This window comes from Jaculus jaculus, chromosome 11 (assembly GCF_020740685.1).
Source record: "Jaculus jaculus isolate mJacJac1 chromosome 11, mJacJac1.mat.Y.cur, whole genome shotgun sequence".
In the NCBI taxonomy this organism is placed as follows: domain Eukaryota; kingdom Metazoa; phylum Chordata; class Mammalia; order Rodentia; family Dipodidae; genus Jaculus; species Jaculus jaculus.
The window spans coordinates 21,155,241-21,170,217 of NC_059112.1; positions in this window are offsets into that span (position 1 = coordinate 21,155,241).

Consider the following 14,977-nt stretch of genomic DNA (forward strand, 5'->3'; position numbering starts at 1 on the left):
CACTTTGGGTACATCTGGACCTTTTCTTAAGCAACTTCTTCTTAGAAAAGCCTAAACTGATACTCAAAGGTATATTTTTATTAGCTTTCTGAGCATCTTTCCTTCTCCCATATAAGTTCTTGAGTGGGCATTAACAATATCTGTAATAAAGTTTGGAATGTTAGTCTATGAATAGGTTCTTCCAAGAACTCATTCAAACATAGGTAGGAGTCAGGGTTTTACCTGAGTGGAGGTGTCTGAAAAAGGATGCCCCAAGTTGTTGAGAAAGGGCCTGGAGTGCCATCTCTGAGTCCCTTGTCACTCACACTGACTATTTCACATGGGAAAAAAAAATAACAAAATGTAAACTACTCAAATTATGTATTTAATAATGTATAATTTTTTGCTTAAGCTTCTTTAGTGCTAATTACAGATATCATCAGGCCATACTTTTAAAAAATTAATTAACTTTTTTATTAACAACTTCCATGACTGTAAACAATATCCCATGGTAATGCCCTCCATCCCCGCAATTTCGCCTTTGAAACTCCATTCCCCATCATATCCCCTCTCCTTCTTAATCAGTCTCTCTTTTATTTTGATGTCATGATATTTTCCTCCTGTTATGATGGTCTTGTGTAGGTAGTGTCAGGCACTGTGAGGTCATGGATATCCAGATAATTTGGTGTCTGGAGGACATTGTAAGGAGTCCTAACCTTCCTTTGGCTCTTACATTCTTTCTACCACCTCTTCCACAATAGACCCTGAGCCTTGGAAGGTGTGATAGAGATGTTGGAATGTTGAGCACTCCTCTGTCACTTCTTCCCAGTACTATGATGCCTTCTGAGTCATCCCAAGGTCACTGCCATCTGAAAACAGAAGGTTCTATACCAAAAGTGATAGTATCATTAATATATGGGTATGAACATTAAGAGAAGTGCTTACTGGGTAGTTTGATGAACACGGTATACACATTTGGCCAGACAGCAGCAGACGTTACACCCCTAGGGCTCATGACTACCCCTGTTGTAGGTTTTCAGTATCAGGGATGTGTTCCTCCCATGGAGCGGGCCTCCAGTCCAATTAGAGGACAGCTGGTTTCCACCATGACAGACACGCCACTGTTGCACCTGTCAGGCCATACTTTTAAATTATGTGAAATAAGATTTTATGAAGACAAGTATTTTGCCTTCATCATTCTTTTTTATTTTTTTTTAATTTATTTGAGAGACACAGAGAGACAGAGAGAGAGCATGGGTGCTCCAGGACCTCCTGCCACTGCAATTTAACTCCAGACACATACGCCACCTTCTGCAACTGGCTTACGTAAGACCTGGAGAATCAAACCTGGGTTCTTCACAGGCAAGTGCCTCAACCACTGAACAATTTCTCCAGCCCCTTCATCATTCTTTATTTTTAATTGTTTTGTTTATTTTTATTTATTTATTTGAGAGTGACAGAGAGAGAGAGAGAGAGAGAAATGGGTGCACCAGGGCCTCCAGCCACTGCAAATGAACTCAAGATGCATGCGCCACCTTGTGCATCTGGTTTACATGGGTCCTAGAGAACTGAGCCTCAAACACACACACCACACACCACACACACACACACACACATTAGTGTCATACATGTGCATATGGATTGATGGATTCATGAGTACTGTTACTATTGACCTTAGGTTACATCTATTTGGCAAAATGTAATTGCTGAATTCTAAAATCCCCAGGAAGAGAATTTAATATTGATTTCTTTTTGAAGGAGACTCAGAAGATTGCTGGCATCTTATAGACAGTTTTAGTTAGGCACTGAAGCCCAAAGGGGGAACCAGATGTCATCTGCCCTTGGCAGGAATGGAACATGGGCTGATCTAGTTTCATCTAGATGGCTACAGTGGACCCTGTGCCTCCGTAGTCTAGCACACTATCTAGATGGTCTGGCCTTTGAGGTCAGTGCCCTGAAGCTGCCAACCAATAAGGTCTTTCCTTTACATACCTGAGTATGACACACACACACTCTCTATATATAATGGATATGGATATATGTGTGTGTGTGTGTGTGTGTGTGTGTGTGTGTGTGTGTGTATGTATATATATGTATGTATATATAAATGTATATGAATATATATATATGTATAATATGTGTATATATATATGTATGTATATATATTACATGTAGGACTCATCTTTGTTCTCTGTTCACACGTGTTCTTCCTCTAAACCTTTAGTCTACCATGAAGCTATTTCCTCTGGAAGTTGTGCCTGCTACATATGTAACATCTTGAAATTTGGGCTAGTGTGGATTTAATAACCCTCTTGACTTTTTGTTTTTATTTCTCATATCTGCCCTGCCTGATGCTCTGTTCTGGCACCTGCCCTCTGTTGCCCTTCCTTAAACCTTCGTCACTTAATCACTTAACTTTCCTCCATGTGGAGGTTCAGGCCACGTGCTGCGCACCCCCACACCAGTGCTCTCATCGTTTAAATCTTCGTTCATGGACGCTTAGCTCGAGCCTTTTATTAGATCTCAATGTCCCTTAAATGCACCCTAAGAATTATGTTTAGCCCCCACCTGAGTGTGTGTTTCTTCTAAGATTTTTTTTTTTTTTTTTTTTTTGGCATGGCCTTCTAGATCCTGTCATCTATGTGCTTGGGAAATTGTTGCACCCTTAAATGAACTTTGTTTTATTTCTCCCTAAATAAACTCAATGATTTATCCTTCGTGAGTCCATCTTTATTAATTCTTTGTTAAAATAGGATAAGGACCTAAAATTGGGGATCACAAGTGTGGGAGACACCTCCCAACCCCCCAAAGTATTTCTAGAGGCTCAGGTCTGGCAGAATTGCATAATTTCAAATTTTAAAAGCAAAGATCTACCTAATTTTAAGTGATTAAATGATTAACCAAGTTTTACCAATGGAGTGAAACCTTTATTATGATAATGAGATTTTGTTTTATCAAAGAATATTGCCTGCAACTTCTGCGATAGTAATAGCCATATGCAAAAGGAAATCATGGAAACAAATGGCTCACAATAGAAATAAAACCATTTAATTTTTGTGGAGGAAACCATGAGCTTGAGCTTAAGTTCAGAAATGCAACATAAAGACAGTTTTACAAATGAGTAAAACAAAGCAAGTGTCAAATAGTCAGAAAAACTGTTAGGGAAGTTTTGTGATAAGTTACAGAAATGCGTTTAAAGGCCTTTTTGTTGTTATGTAATTAACAGTTGCTAATGACTTAAGATCGATGTGATTAATGGGCCTTTGCTGCTAGTCTGCTGTGTGTGCTATAGGAAAAAAAAATATATCAAGCCTCAGTGGTTAAAAAATAATCATAATTAAAGAAAGAACAATGGCTGTAAAGAATAAAAGCACAGCCTGTCAAAGCCGCTCTCCAGCGGGTCCGTGAGGACCCCGCTGTCTTTCTGGATGCTGCCTCTGACAAGGAATGGGGGCGTAGTGCTTCGCGCAAACTCACTGGAGAGTTTCATTTGTCTTAACAACAGTACTTCCAGGATCACTGATGGGTAAAATGTGCCCAGAGCTGAGCCCCTAGGAGCACTTTCAAAGAACAACATACCATTTGCCTTTTTGCTAAATCTGTTTATTCACTATTGAGTTTACACAATGCACCCATTCCCTCTGGCCTCAGGACAGAATTTTAAAAGATAAATAGGAAAAAAAAAAAAAAAAAAAGGCATCACTACAGATAATCCCAGCAACTCTGTCTGAGCACTAGAAACTGTAAGAATGGTGAATACACACAAACACACAAGCCAGCCCTCCTCAGGAAAATAGGTCCTTGCTAAACCCGAGGAACCGCTCCTGAGGCTAGGCTGGGCATTACGCAGGCAGAAAGGTCCTTGGTGAATGAAGCACAAGTAAGGAGGGCGGGTTGTTCACACCTCTTTGCCTGTGTAACAACCACACCACAAGTGGGTGCGCTCCCACTGGGCCAGCAGGGGAGGCTGTGGGGCGGAAGGAAACCTCCTTCCCTCTCCCTCCTGAGTCTTTCACTTACCTGCAGGGTTCAGCATAGAGGGTTTGACTAAGCCACACAGGAACAGTTTTCTCCTGCCTCTGAATACATCATTAAATCTTAAAGGATTTTAAAGTGTCACCTGGGCCTAATTTTTCACGATCACAAGATAAAGAACTCCACAGTATGAAAATCCGCAATATGAGTTTATGAGAAGAAATAAAGGCACAGAAACAGACGAACGAAATGAGCACGTGTGTGTGTGTGTGAGGAGAACGGCTGTGCACCACCCACATACAGTTGTGCCAGAGTGAACAAGCTTTGGAGCCCTTTGTCTCACTGCTATGAGAAATCAGGCAGGTAGACAACAAGTGGGCAGTAAGGCAGAGGAGATTTATTGAGCAAAAGTGAAAAAGGCCCAGTGTTAGGCTAAGCATACTTAGGATTTTGTCTGGCATGGAAAGAAGAAGCGAAGAAGAAGAAAAGAACTCAGGCTTTTTAAATTGGAACTCAGAACAGCAGACAGGCTCAGCAGGGAGGGTCTGTGAGTAACGGCCTTGAGAAAGGGGCATCTGGACATTAAGTACACCATCTCATTAAGGGCATAAATACACTCCAATATCTAGAACATGACTACCATTGAAGGGTGGGCTCTTGATCAGGTGACCACTAGCTAACTTAGATTCATTCTTTTCTTTTAATATTTTATCCGTGTATATGAGAGAGAAACAGGCAGAGAAAGAGAGAGAGAGAAAGAGAATGGGCACACCAGGGCCTCCAGCCACTGCAAATGGACTCCAGATGCATGTGCCCCCTTGTGGCTCTGGCTTATGTGGGTTCTGGGGAATCAAAGCAAAGTCCTTAGGCTTTGCAGGCAAATGCCTTAACTGCTAAGCCATTTCCCAAGCCCTTAGATTAATCCTTAAGGGAGATGGAGGAGGAAAAATCTTTCCCTCAGAAAAAGCCTTGAGGCTAATATTGTCCTCATTTTATATCGTATTTCCAATCCCATGAAGGCATAGATTGTGATGTTTCCTTTTCTAACGTTACAGAGGAAATAGCTGGTAAGGTCTGTCCTTGACCACATCCAAGTTGGCTAATATCCTCCTACCTATAACAAAACCAATCCCATGCACACACTGATCTTGGACTTCTGGCCCATAGAAAAGCAAGGAGATGAATTGTTGAAAGTACCCTAATCTGTGACAGTTTGTTTTGGTGGCTTTAGAAAACCCTTTGTATCTTGCAATGCCCAGTTGCACGTAGTATATTTGAAGTATTTTCCAGAAGCTGTACTTACTACCTAGTCAGGGAAGAATCTGGTCATGAATTGTCATTCACTGAGGGTCTGACGGGGAGAATATTTGTCAAAGGGATCTGTGTGCCTCTGAGTGAGTGAAGAAAAGTAAACAGCTGGAATAGAGCAGTTGGATTTGGGAATGTGGGAACATATGAGTTTGTGCTTTAGCCATGATCCAAAGCTTGCCTACTTGTGATCTTGGTCCAAAACATGGAGTCATAGGCAGCTAGATATTTTGTCAAAATGCATGAAATGCATGTCTTAATGAAGCCAGCACAAATTGTGTGAAGGGAGGTTCTTTCTACAAACAGCTAGGAAGCCATGGATTTACCTTCTCCTTTGTAAAATTCTATTTCATTCCAAAACCAGGAAAATAATCATGAAATTGTGGGTGGGGGGGAGAAACTTCAAGAACTATCCCTTCCCCAATACCCCTGTCTGTTACCTGATTCTGCTAGGGGCAATTTTACTTAGCCAGTGTTTCTTTGCTAAGTCTGTTTTATTGAACTTATACATACTCTTTGGCTAATTGGGGTGTTCTTTATCCTAACACTATTTGGTGGGTGATTCGTGGTATGAATCACTAATGATGACGGAGGAGGAAGTAGCTATTAGTGGATCTTCCTACTCTTTTTGTCATCTTGATGTTTTTAGAGAATTGTAAAAATTTGCTCTGAACCACATCTGACATGGCATTCACTCCATGACCCCCACTGCATCAGAGACTGATAGCCTTTTTGTGTTCTGACAGTATGGCTAAATAAGTGATGAATTCAGATACAACCTGTTTCCCATTTAAGTTTTTCATCTTCAGTTTTCTCAACCACACATTATGGCTTGTTTAAGTTGGATAAAGTGGTATATATAATGCTTAGTGTAGCTCTTGATCCTGAGAATAGCTCAAAAAGTGTGTTAGTTGCTGTAATGAATATAATGATGATAATTAAGTTGTGATTGTCTACATTTATAAGTATAAATATGGAAGCTCAGAAGTCTGACAGAATTTGTTCAAGGACACACACTAGCAGATGGCATTACTGGAGTGTTAACTTAAGCCTGAAGGCTTAACTATTTTATCCTGGTGTCTCTTCATGTGCAGTATATAGAACCTTCACTCCATAGCAGGGGTAATGCTGCTGTGGGATTAAAAAATAAACCATCATATGAACCTGTAAATGAATAGAACATATTCTTCATGCCTTATCCTCTTAACTAGTTGGGTCACTGTTTTTGAAGGCCACATTATGTTTTCATTGTTACTGGAAATGTGAATAGTATTTTTAGAAATCTAAAGATTCATATTTTTATCATCCATTACTTATTCATTTATTTTTAATTTTGGAAGAAGTTATTACTTAAAGTAACATACGAATTAATTCTAGGCTAAGCACTACAATAAATAGCACTAGCTCTCCTTTCAGACTTCAGCGATCCATGACAATATTTCTTTTATTTTTACATGTCTTGCATTCTTGATTTGTTCACGGACACATTTGATGACATAACCCAAGAACATGTTCAATCACTAAATACTGTACTTAGAAAAGCTAGATAGTTATCCAAAGATGATGGGTTAAAAAGAATCTTTTCTATTACTAATATTACAAAAATCAAATTGCCAACATTATTAGCAAGGAATTTAAGGGAGACAACTGAGAGTTAAAGCTGCAGATCCGCAATCATCTCACCCAAAGTTATCACAGGGGCCCCGATGCTCTGAACAACATAACTGCTCTACTCGTAAGCCATCGAAAACTGAGAGCTCTGACAGAGTTTTAAAAAACTAAACGAAAAGAAAACTGTTGAGCTGCAGAGATGGCTCAGTGGTTAAGTGTGCTTTCTGCTTAAGCATGAAAACCTGTGGGGTCCAGAGACTGCCAGAGTTGAATCGCTAAATCCCACTTAAAAAGCCAGAAGTAGTGGCTACACTTGCCCATAACTCTGGTCTCTCAGAGGAACAGAGACCCAGGAATCTTTTGGAGACCCTGATAATCTGGAATTAATACAGAAAAAAAGAAAACGGAATCATGTTCAAAACCAGACCAGGCAGAAGAGCACCAGAGCAGAACACGTAAGTTTCCACTGCAGCTGCCACAGATGAGCCACCCTTTCTGCAGGTGACCCCTCGACAAGGAAGGGAGCTGAGGCGATGGTTCAATGGTTAAAACTACTTGCTTGCAAGCCTGCCAACCCCAGTTTGATCCTCCTCATTGTTCATATGAAGCAGAAAGCAAAGTTGTGCCCATGTCTATAACCACCATGTGGCTGCAGCAATGGTGGCAGAGCCTAGAGAGCATGGACGTTTATAAGCAGCAGGGGCAAAACAATGAGATGATGGAAGGAGAGGAGAGACACCCCCAAAGTTACCCTTCAAGCTCTGTACATGCACTGTGACACTTGAATATCTATATACACACATCATGGGTGTCCATATAAATGCACACAATATATACCTAGGCACAAATCTAAATAAAAGTTTTAAAACCTCAAAGAGAGAAGGAAAGAGGGGGGCATTTTTTTTTGTACAAGTACACATTTTATTATAAAAATTGTACAGGTTGTTTGTGTGTGTGTGTGTGTGTGTGTGTGTAAACATGGGAAAGAATTTAGTGTTGTTTTGAGTTTAAGTTTTGTTTTTAACATTCTTTTTTTTTAAAAAAATTATTTATTTATTTGAGAGCGACAGACACAGAGAGAAAGACAGATAGAGGGAGAGAGAGAGAGAATGGCGTGCCAGGGCTTCCAGCCTCTGCAAACGAACTCCAGAAGCATGCGCCCCCTTGTGCATCTGGCTAACATGAGTTTGAGGCCACCCTGAAACTACATAATGAATTCTAGGTCAGCCTGAGCTAGAGTGAGAACCTACCTCAAAAAATAAAAAAAGTTACAAAACATGGGCTGGAGAGATGGCATAACGGTTAAGCGCTTGCCTGTGAAGCCTAAGGACCCCGGTTCAAGGCTCGGTTCCCCAGGTCCCACGTTAGCCAGATGCACAAGGGGGCGCACGTGTCTGGAGTTCGTTTGCAGAGGCTGGAAGCCCTGGCGCGCCCATTCTCTCTCTCACTCTCTATCTGCCTCTTTCTCTCTCTGTCACTCTCAACTAATCAAATAAATAAATAAAAATCTTTTAAAAAAAAAAGTTACAAAACATACTAAAAGGCACAGAACAATTTAAGGACTATGAGAACCAGAATTCTGGAGTTATCATATCAGGAACTTTTAAACATCTTTAATCATTGTGTTAAGGGTATAATGAATCAAACAGCATGCAAGGACAGATGGGGAATGTAGGCATGGGAGTGTTTGTGGAAGAAAAAGAGAGACCCTAAAGGTATGAAACTATCTAAGAAGAATGAAAGTTTATTTTATTTTATTTTTATTAGAAAAAATGGGCACTCCAGAGTCTCTGGCCACTGTAATTGAAATCTATACACATGTGGCACCTTGTGCATCTGGCTTATGTGGATACTGGAGAATAGAACCTGGGTCCTTGGGCTTCACAGGCAAGCACCTTAATCACTAAGGCATCTCTCCAGTTCCTAAAAACTATTGTTGATAAACTCATTAGTAAACTGAAGAAACTCTCTAAGCTTTAGAACACGTTATCAGAAACTTCTGGAACTGACAAGCAGAGTAAACCATGAAGGAAATGGTATGGTACACTAGGAAATGTAGAATCCCAACAGGTGTAATCTGAATATAACAGAAGTGCTAGAAAAAGAAGAGAAAGGAGCAGAAAAGGAATTGATGTGACAATGATTGAGACTTCCTGAAAATATATAGTACAAAGCAAAGCCCAGGCCCAGGAAGCTCAGACAATCTCAAACAAATTTTCAAAACACAAAGAAACAAGCATAAGACTAGGTCTGGCTTTGGTATATATCCAAACTGCAGCTCATCTAAGATTTTTAAAAAACAAAACAAAACCAAAACTTAGAATTAAACTTAAAGGAAGATATGCTTCTCATTTTTCTATAACTTAAGACTTACCTTTGATTTCACCAACCCTGAAAATAAGGAAAAAAATAGAGCAAAATATTGAACTACAAAAAATCCCCCCAAGGTAGAATTCTGCATCATATGAAATTATCTCTCAAACATGAAACTTTTTTCCTCTGAAAACCAAAATTTGAGTGAGTTTATCTATAAAACTGCCTGATAAATATGCTGTAGTTTTTCAAGAGAGGAAGATGATATAGTTCAAAAATTTAAACATAAGCAAATGAAGATCATAAGAGAAGATCACTGTAAAAAAACTTTGAAAAATTCTTAATTGATCTAACAGAGATAATTATTCATCAAAAATAACAGTTTTTAACTGTTTTGTTCAAATATAACTTCCAACAACTGTTTCCAAGATAATTTATCCCAAGCAATATACTGGTGAGCAATTAATTTTATTATTACAAGATATTCACACTTCCTGTGGAAGTTTTATCATGTTAGATGAGGGTAGATTTGGATTAATTATAACTGTTTATATAAAAATCTAGGGAAGCTATTTTTCCAAGTCACCTATAATTTACATGCTGGGAGCTGATGGGGACTGAATATTGGAAGTGTCATCCACATGAATAATGAAAATACCAAGAGCAAAGATAGACATAATGTTGAGAACATAGCCTTGGGCCAAAATGTAAATAGTCAATAAGCTATAGGAAATGATCTTAAAACCTAGAATACAAACTCAGTAACAGGAGGTATAGTCTGATGACATAGAATTCAAATCTAGAAGGATGGAAGGAGGAACCGAAGGAGGAGAGGTACATGGAATAAAATTTTAAAGAAAGCAGGTGGTTTGTCTTGTAGGCAATAAGGAGAAATTGAATGTATGATTTTGGTAAAGAGAGAGATAGAGAGAGAGAGAGCAACACATGGAAAGAATATAAACTTCTTAGACAATGCACATGTTCATATACTTCTTTTTGAGTAAAGACTTTATATATATATGTATATATATATATACATATATATATATATATATATATATTTCACATATATTTGTATATTTTTTTCCACAAATTTCATGGGTAGGCCAAAGATGGTGGCTCAGACAATCCCTGATGACACAGTTTAGAAAGTCCTAATAAAAGGTACAGTATGATGCATAAAGAGACAAGGGCACTTATAGATGCTAAGAAAGGAAAACCAGGAGAATTTGGTCATAAATCACATGTGTCATATTGAGATAGAACAAGACTCCTAGTAGATTATCATCTAAACAAGGAACTGGGGAGAGATAAGGCCAAGGGGAAGGATGGGGAAGGTCAGTTTTGACCACACTGCACTAGAGTTCTTGAGGGACATTGGAGAGAGTGTGAAGAGGGGGAAATGTTGGACAGTCCACTGGGTCATGTGTTGTAAACTTGATATAGAGTCAGTCTGATGGACTGAAATCAGGAATAGGGAACAATAGTTGCCTTCACATGTAAAGATAATTGATTCATTTTTAAAATGATCAAGTCTAATTATTTGTGGTTTGGTCATGTTCTCTTGACTTTGCCTCTGGGTGCCCAGGCTGAACATTATTTCCACTTGTGTCTGTGAATTGTTTCCCAAGAGATGTGCATTCTATTCTGTGGCTTTGGGAAAGCAAGGTGTCTTCACTAACCTGGGTGAGTGCCATCCAATCCACTGTGTGTCTGAATCAAACCAACAGGTGGAAAGAGGGAGAATCTTTCTCTTTTATTTGTCTCTCTATTCAAGCTGGAGTGTCAATTTTATGTGCTTAACCTGGGATTAACACCCAAGACTTCTTTGGCTCTTGGCCTGGGGTTGCAAACAGAGATTATACTTCTCCCTCTCTAGTAATGGCATGAACTAGCTTCTCACAATGTCTTGGTACTTTTTCTCTTCGTATTCCTGGATACTACTATTTTCTTTCTCTGATGGCAAAGAAACCTGAGGGTAATTGGTCCTATCAAGTCCAGCAGAGTGATCACTCACCCAGCTGGCAGCAGCGACCTTCATTATGCGTTGTTATCCAGCGCTTCATGTTAAAACTACAAAGTAAACAAGGCACACATTGCAAGCATTCCCGTGACTTCCTAACCTACTAGGCAGTTCAGTGATTTGGAGTTAGCTAACCTTTTCTAGATGTCTAAGATTAAGTTCCATTCATCCTCATTCTACAGGTAACGAGATAGAAGCAGACAAGATTAGTAACCAGTTCAAGAATTACACAGGCAGCAACGGACAAAAATCCATATTCTAGCTAAATCCATGATCTTTTCTGTAACCTCCTTCCATCTGGTGGCTCTTGGTATTGACAGTGGGTAGCTGCTTGAGGAAGGGCAATGCTAAGAGGTGGGAGAATTGAATAAGTATAGGGTAGAGGGGGAAATTAATTATTGAAAAATCCCACAGACTTTGAAGGAGAAAGTAAGGATGGTATTGATTGCTTATGAAGATAATATATTAAGAATGCTTCTTTACTGAACAAGTCAAAGTATTTTTAGTGTGTGTTGTAAAGCAATTGAAGAGAAAGCTTGTATTTCCAAGGCAAATGTATATGCATGTGTGTGTAAAAGTTTCTTAAACTGATGGTGTATGACTTCTACAGATTTCTGTTAAATCCTGAAGACTGAGCCAATGTGAATTCAAAGCTTTCATGAAATTACTTCTCTTATAACAGATAATGCCCAAACTTCTCATTTTTATGGTGAGAGACTGGCTAGACAACTATGATTTCCATAATTACTATATTCATGTGGAAGGAAGGAATTTGAAGTTCTAATGCAGGCACAACCCATTTGTAGGTGACAGCATCATGTTGCAATGTCAAAAGGTTAGACACCAGTGCTCTCCAGTATCGATAAAAGCCCACAGTATAATGATGTTCTGTCAAAACACTCACTGATCTCAGGGATCAAGATGATAAAATTTGTAATGTCTTTTCAACTGTTATCCCATTTCTAGAACCAAATGTATGCACATACCATGCTTCATGAAACAATCATATTATTAATGATGGCTAACTCTAGGGTTACACATTATCTCCCCTAGCAAAGGAATGTCTGTCTAGTGAAGTTGTGAGTTTGCATAGGCCTGTCTCCAGCAACTGCAAACTACCTGGTCACAAAGTTAAAACAATTGAAATAGCATTAGCAGTATGAACATCAGTTAAACACTTAAAAAGTGTCCCTCAGGAATTATGTAAAATAAGTTCCATGTTCCAGAGTAGCTAGAGATACTGCTGTGATACTTACAAGATCATTTATATTTGTGAAAGAAAATGAGAAACAGTATATATTTAAAGCAAAGATGTTCATTCGTTCACTCATTAGTAAATTTATTTACCCATAGTTTCAGTGACACAATAGTTCACAGAAATGCATTGTGGATAATAGTATCTACAGAGTGGGCATTTAGGAATGTGACTTGGAGACCTACCAATATGCATTGGGTTGGGACAAGTGATAAAATGAGTTCTTTCCATAAAAAATAGCCAGATAATGAAGACTGTTCCCACCCACACAGTAATGACACTTACATTAAAAAACACTTAAGTTCAAAAAATTACCTTCAGGGCCCTCATAACTTAGTTAGAATGGACATAGATATGTACCCCAACTAGCTCATTTTTTTCTCTGGCAGGTGTTCTAATAAAGCCATTCTTGGGCTTTTGTGGGAGGTCAGCCCAGCAGAGGAGTGAGAAAAGTGCATATGATTTTTTAAAAAATTGTTTATTTACTTATTTGCAAGCAGAGAGAAGTAGAGAGAAGAGAGACACAGAGGAGGAAAATAGACATGCCAGAGCCTCCTGCTACTGCAAATGAACTCCAGATGCATGCCCCACTTTGTGCATCTGGCTTTATGTGGGTCCTGGGGAATTGTACCTGGGCTTTACAGACAAGCACCTTCACCACTGAGCCATCTCTCTAGGCCTGCATATGCTTTTTCATGGAGATCTTCTGGGAGCTTAGTTCTAAAGGAACCATAGGTATAGGCCAGGAAGAATTTAAAAGGATTGCAGGTAGGATCTGCAGTGGCTGAGAGCAGTAAACCCAAGAGAGAATGGTAAATTCAGAAATGATAAGAGATGAAACCAGAAAAGATAAATACTGGTCATGAAGGGACATATACCACAAAAATTACTAACTATATACAGGAAGGGAAGTGGCTAATATCAATTCTGAGTTTTAGATAGGCTTTACTACTATGGTTAAAATTGGAAAGGAAGAAAGGTAAGTCATGAAACTGGCTCCTTGCTACTCTGGCTCAGATATGCTGTGCCCTTCTTGACACCACCTCTTAGATTCTGTATTCTCTTTGTGACTGGCTAATGTCTGAGGTGGTCTCTTAAAAGATGATGGCAGGAGAAGAGGAACCAGTCACTGCCAGCCTCAGGAAAAAAAAAAATCAATCAAGAACAGAGAAGGATTTAAGGTTGGAGTTGAAACAGAATTGAGAAACAAAGAGAAACTGTGGCTGTAAGCCAGGAGAGAAATGGTGAGATCTTAGCTGAAATAACTGAAAGAAGGAAGGACAGAAAGGGAGAAATATCTTTATTTATTTTTTTTGTGTGTGTGTGTGTTCTGTGCATACACATGTGTAGGTACAACAGGGCCTCTTGGCACTACATTGGAACACCAGATGCTTGTGCCACTTTTCTGTATCTGGCTTATGCAGATGGTTTAGGAATTGAACCCTGGAATGCATACTGTGCAAGCAAGCATCTTTAACCATGGAGACACAAGAGATTGTTGAAAGTATCGTAGCTGTTTCTTGTCTTTTGCTGTGTACCAGTGCACAATGTATCCTAAAGCAAAAGCAGTGCCTTTTCAAGGATATTGGGACTCTCTCCACTGCACGTCTATGCCATATTCTTTCTTAGCTAAAATACCTTTAGTACCAGGGAGCAAATTCATTCCAGCAGAACAGATTGGAATGGAAATCTATGGTTTTGGATGAAGGCAGTGTATCAATGTAGGTAGTAGAAACAGGAAATGTTAGGTCAATGCAGTTTGAGAGCATGCTCAGATCACATTCTGATAGAAAACCAAAGAGGATAAAAATAAAACAAATGCTAGCATTTCTGTGATTGCAACAGTGTAATGAGCCAAGAGTTAAGTGGTAATTTGACCAAATGAACGAGCAGGTGTCTTGAGCCCACCAATGCTCTTACTAAGAATATTATGGTGTATCTGTTAATCAGTTTGATAGACAGCACAGAAAAAATCCACACTGGAAGATAGTTTTTCTGTGAATAAAGAATAAGGATATTCTAGGTTAGTATTTTTCTAGATGGATGGATCTGCCTGGAATCTGCTCTTGAGAACATCTTGAGATATGCTGATCCACTGAGCCATCTATTTACTTGATCACTGTAAGAGTAAATGCACCAGTATTTTAAGAATAAGAGGAAGCTGGGAGTGGTTGGCACATGCCTTTAATCCCAGCACTTGGGAGGCAGAGGTACGAGGATCGCCATGAGTTCAAGGCCACCCTGAGACTACATAGTGAATTCCAGGTCAGCTGGAGCCAGAGCCAGAAAGAGACCATACCTCGAAAAACCAAAAAAAAAAAAAAAAAAAAAAAAACAGAATAAGGGGGACTGGGGAGATGGCTTACTGGGTATAGTGCTTACTTCACAAGCATAAGGTTGAGGTCCTCAGCACCTATGTAAATACAAAGTGTAATGGACACTTGGGAGGCAAACACAAGGAAAAACCTTGGTTAAGCCGGTAAGCTAGACTAGACGAATGGGTGAGCTCTGTG